This window comes from Sapajus apella, unplaced genomic scaffold, assembly GCF_009761245.1.
Source record: "Sapajus apella isolate SASKATOON/1434 unplaced genomic scaffold, GSC_monkey_1.0 scaffold3, whole genome shotgun sequence".
Classification (NCBI taxonomy): Eukaryota; Metazoa; Chordata; class Mammalia; order Primates; family Cebidae; genus Sapajus; species Sapajus apella.
This window is the reverse complement of record NW_022436943.1, coordinates 29248050-29254154: the sequence shown is the minus strand read 5'-3', so window position 1 is coordinate 29254154 and position 6105 is coordinate 29248050.

Below are 6105 nucleotides of genomic sequence, written 5' to 3'. Positions count from 1 at the left end.
CATCTTGAGTGTTATCTCCAGGTGCGGGAGCAAACCAGATGAATAGGGCCTGAAGTGAACCCCTAGCAAATTACAACAGCCCCACAGAAAAGGGACCAGGCCATTGAAAGAAAAACCAACAAACAGAGAGCAGCAACAACAGCATCGACAACAAAGAAAATGTTCCCATGAAAACCCCATCTAAGAGTCAGCAGCCTCAAAGATCAAAACCAGACAAACTCATGAAGATGAGAAAGGTTCAATGAAAAAAGGTTAAAACCTAAAAGACCAGAGTGACTCTCCTCTTCCAAATGACTGCAACGCTTCTCCAGCAAGGGCACAGAACTGGGCAGAGGATGAAATGGCTGAATTGACAGAAGTAGGCTTCAGAAGATACGTAATAAAAAACTCAGCTGAGCTAAAGAAACATGTTCTAACCCAATGTGAAGAAGCTAAGAACCTTGATAAAAGGTTATAGGAGCTGCTAACAAGAATAACCAGTTTAGAAAGAAACACAAATGACCTTATGGAGCTGAAAAACAGCACAATAACTTCATGAAGCATACATAAGTATCAAGAGCTGAAACGACCAAGCAGAAGAAAGGATATCAGAATTTGAAGACCACATTGCTGAAATAAGGCATGCAGACAAGATTAGAGAAAAAAAGAATGAAAAGGAATGAACAAAGCCTCCAAGAAATATGGGACTTCGTAAAAAGACCAACCCTACAACTGATTAGAGTATCAGAAGGATACGGGGAGAATGGAAACAAGCTGAAAAACACACTTCAGGATGTTATCCAGGAGAACTTCACCAACCTAGCAGGACAGGTCAATATGCAAATTCAGGAAATACAGAAAGAACATCACTAAGATACTCCATTAGATCAACACCAAGACACATAATCATCAGATTCTCCAAGGTTGAAATGAAGGGGGAAAAAATGTTAACAGCAGCCAGAAAGAAAGGCCAGATCACCTACAAAGGGAAGCCCATCAGACTAACAGCAGACCTCTCAGTGGAAACTCTACAAGCCAGAAGAGATTGAAGGCAAATATTTTTAACAGTCTTAAAGAAAACAATTTTCAACTCAGAATTTATATCCAGCCAAACTAAACTTCGTAAGTGAAAAAGAAATAAAATACTTTCCAGACAAGCAAATGCTAATGGATTTCATTACCACCAGGCCTGCCTTACAAGAGCTTCTAAAAGAAGCACTAAACATGGAAAGGAAAAATAGATACCAGCCACTGCAAAAGTATACCAAAATATAAAGACCAATGACACTATTAAGAAACTGCATCAACTAGTGTGCAAAATAACCAGATAGCATCATGACAACAGGATCAAATTCACACATAACAATACTAGCCTTAAATGTAAATGAGCTAAATGCCCCAATTAAAAGGCACAGACTGGTAAATTGGATAGAGTTGATACCCACCAGTGTGCTGTATTCAGGAGACCTATCTCTCCTATAAAGACACACATAGGCTCAAAATAAAGGGATGGAGGAAAATATACCAAGAAAATGGAAAGAAAGAAAAAAAAAAGCAGGGGTTGCAATTCTAGTTCCTGGCAAAACAAACTTTTAACCAACAAAGATCAAAAAAAGTCAAAGAAGGGCACTGCATAATGGTAAAGGGAATAATTCAACAAGAAGAGCTTAATTATTCTAAATATATATGCACCCAATACAGAAGTACCCAGATTCATAAAACAAGTTCTTAGAGACCTACAAAGAGACTTAGAACCACACAATAATAGTGGGAGATTTTAACACCCCACTGTCAATATTAGACAGATCAACAAGACAGAAAAAGTCTTTCAGACCACAGTGCAATCAAATTAGAACTCAGGATTAGGAAACTCACTCAAAACAACACAATTTTATGGAAATTGAACAACCTGCTCCTGCATGACTCCTGGGTAAATAATGAAATTAAGGCAGAAGTCAAGAAGTTTTTTGAAACAAATGAGAACAAAGAAACAACGTACCAGAATCTCAGGGACACAGCTAAAGCAGTGTTAAGAAGGAAATTTATGTACTAAATGTCCACATCAGAAAGCTAGAAAGATCTAAAATTGACTATCACAATTAAAAGAGCTAGAGAGGCAAGAGTAAACTAATCCAAAAGCTAGCAGAAGACAAGAATAACTAAGATCAGAACAGAATTGAAGGAGATAGAGACACAAAAAACCCTCCAAAAAAATAATGAATCCAGGAGCTGATTTTTTGAAAAAATTAACAAAATAAATAGACCTCTAGCTAGACTAACAAAGAAGAAAATAGTGAAGAATAAAATAGATATAATAAAAAATCATAAAGGGGATATCATCATTAAGCCCACAGAAATACAAACCACCACCAGAGAATACTATAAACACCTCTACACAAATAAACTAGAAAATCTAGAAGAAATTGATAAGTTCCTTGACACATGCACCCTCCCAAGACTAAATCAGGAAGAACTGAGGCAGTAATTAACAAATAGTCTACCAACCAAAAAAAAATCTCAAGACCAGATAGATTCACAGCCTAATTCTACTGGAAGAACAAAAAGGAGCTGGTACCATTCCTTATGAAACTATTGCAAACAATTTAAAAGGAGGAACTCCTCCCTAACTCATTTTATGAAGCCAGCATCATCCTGATACCAAAACTGGGCAGAGACACACACAAAAAAAAGAAAACTTCAGGCCAATATCCCTGTTGAACATTAATGCAAAAACCATCAATAAAATACCAGCAAATTGAATCCAGCAGCACATCAAAAAACTTTTCCACCATGATCAAGTAGGCTTCATTCCCAAGATGCAAAGTTGTTTCAACATATGAAAATCAATAAATGTAATCCATCATATAAACAGAACCAAAGACAGAAACCTTACGATCATCTCAAAAAATACAGAAAGGCCTTTGATGAAATTCATCATCCCTTCATGTTAAAAACTCTCAATAAATTAGGTATTGATGGAAAATAACTCAAAATAATAAGAGCTACTTATGACAAACCCACAGCCGATATCATATTGAATGGGCAAAAGTTGGAAGCATTCCCTTTGAAAATAGGCACAAGACAAGGATGCCCTCTCTCACCACTTCTATTCAACAAAGTATTGAGAGTTCTGGCCAGGGCAATCAGGCAAGAGAAATAAAGAGTATCCAAACAGAAAGACAGGAAGTCAAATTTTCTCTTTTGCAGATGACATAATTTTGTATTTAGAAAACCCCATCATCTCAACCCCAAAAATTTCTATAAGCTGATAAGCAACTTCAGCAAAGTCTCAGGATACAAAATAAATGTGCAAAATCACAAGTGTTTTTTTACACTAGCAATAGACAAGCAGAGAGCCAAATCATGAATGAACTCCCTTTAACAATCACTAAAAAGAGAATAAAATACCTAGGAATACAGCTAATAAAAGATGTGAAGGACCTCTTCAAGGAGAACTACAAACCATTGCTCAAGGAAATAAAAGAGGACACAAACAAATGGAAAAACCATCCTTACAGACAGGGAGAATCTATATCATGAAAATGGCCATACTACCCAAAGTAATTTATAGATTCAATGGTATTCCCATCAAGCTACCATTGACGTTCTTCACAAAATTAGAGAAAACTATTTTACCCCATATAGCCAAGACAATCCTAAGCAAAAAAAAAAAAAAAAAAAAAAAAAGCTGGAGGCATCATGCTACCTAACTTCAAACTATACTACAAGGCTACAGTAACCAAAACAGCACAGTACTGGTGCCAAAACAGATACATAGGCAAATGAAACAGAACAGAGGCCTCAGAACCAATACTACACATCTCCCACCATCTAATCTTCAACAAACCTGATAAAAACAAGCAGTGGGGAAAATATCTCCTATTTAATAAATGGTACTCGGAAAACTGGCTAGCCATATGCAGAAAACTGAAACTAGACCCCTTCCTTACACCTTATACAAAAATTAACTCAAGATGGATTAAAGACTTAAATGTAAAACCCAAAAGCATAAAAACCCCAGAAGAAAACCTAGGAAACGCCATTCAGGGCATAGGCATAGGAAAAGACTTCATGATGAAAATGCCAAAAGCGTTTGTAACAAAAGCCAACATTGAAAAATGGGATCTAATTAAACTAAAGAGTTTCTGCACAGCAAAAGAAAGTGAACAGGCAACCTACAAAATGGAAGAAAACTTTTGCAAACTACCTGATATTCAAAAGGTCTGATATTCAGAATTTACAAGAAAATTAAACAAATTTACAAGAAAAAAACAACCCCAACAAAAAGTAGGCAAAGCATATGAACAGACACTTCTCAAAAGAAGACATTTACACAGCCAACATACATAAAAGAAGCTCAACATCACTGATCATTAGAGAAATGCAAATCAAAACCACAAGGAGATACCATCTCACACCAGTGAAAATGGCTATTACTAAGGAGTCAAGAAACAATAGATGCTGGTGAAGCTGTGGAGAAATAGGAATGTTTTTACACTGTTGGTAGGAATATAAATTAGTTCAATCATTTCGGAAGGCAGTATGGTGATTCCTCAAGGATCTAGAACCAGAAATATCATTTGGCCCAGCAATCTCACTAATGTGTATATACCCAAAGGAATATAAATCATTCTACTATAAAGACACATGCACAGGTATATTTATTGCAGCACTATTTACAATAGCAAAGTTATGGAATCAACTTGAATGCCCATCAACAATAGACTGGATAAAGAAAATTGGGTACATATATACCATGGAATACTACACAGCCATAAAAAGGAATGACAGCACGTCCTTTGCAGGGTTTTGATGAAGCTGGAAGCCATCATTCTCAGCAAACCAACATAAGAACAGAAAACCGAACACTGGATGTTCTCACTCATAAGCTGGAGTTGAACAATGAGAACACATGGACAAAGGTTGGAGAACAACACACACCAGGGCCTGTTGGGGAGTAGGGGATAAAGGGAGAGAACTTAGAGGATGGGTCTATAGGTGCAGCAAACAACCATGGCACACATATACCTATGTAACAAACCTGCACGTTCTGCACATGTATCCTGGAACTTAAAGTAAAATAAAAAACAAACAAACAAAAATGTTTGCATAAGGATGCCTTCCAATTAAGGTTACATATCTCATTCACTGTTTGCCACTATTTTATGTGTCTATTGCTGCATAACAAATTGCCATGAACTTAGTGGCTAAATAGGTATGTATTATCAATATGTATTTATTATCTCATAGTTTCTGTAGGTCAGGAGTCTGGGCATGGCTTCACAAGTTCCTCTGCTCAGGATCTCAGGACAACAAATTAAGGCAATGTCCAGGATTTGTTCTCATCTGGTACCTTAACTGAAGAAGCTCAGTAAGGTTATTGGCAAAATTCATTCCTTTGTGGCTATATGGCTGAAGGCCCCATCTTCTCAGTGGATGTCCGCTAAAAGTTGCCCACAGGTCCTAGAGGCTGCCTGCATGCAGTTCCTTGCCATGCAGTCCCTCTCAGTAAATAGCTTACAAAATGGCTGTTTACTTCTTTAATGCCATAAGGAGAACCTCTCACTCCATTCTACTAAAATAGAGCCTTACATGATGTAACTCAATCAAGGAAAATAACATCCTAACTCCTTGGTCACGTTCTATTCGTTAGAAGCAAGTCACAGGCTCCACTTTTACTCAGGAGACGGGGATTTTACAATTACTTGCAGGGAGTCACCTTAGAGTATGACACTGGCCAAAATTTTAAAAATTGTGAATAAACATTGAAAATTAAGGATATTGTAGCAAGCAAGGCACCTTTCATGTTATGATTTCAAAGGCAAAACTATTGCATTGTGTGGAAAGAAATGTATACTATTTATTCAACTGGTTTACTCTTGCTCAGAATGAATGCTCTCTCATATTTAATTGATCTAACTTCTTCTCCAGGCTGACAATATTTTTAGTGCCAATTTTCAATTAAATTCTTTCTTTCAGGCCTTCTTGACCCCTGGATGCTCAGTTCTGAGGAGTCATCTGGAAACCCTCATCTAAGAAATGATGTCTACAAAATTCAGAACAAGTCCCTTGCATTATGATAGTAAATACAGGCAAACTCTACTAGACTTCTTAATATACTGACCC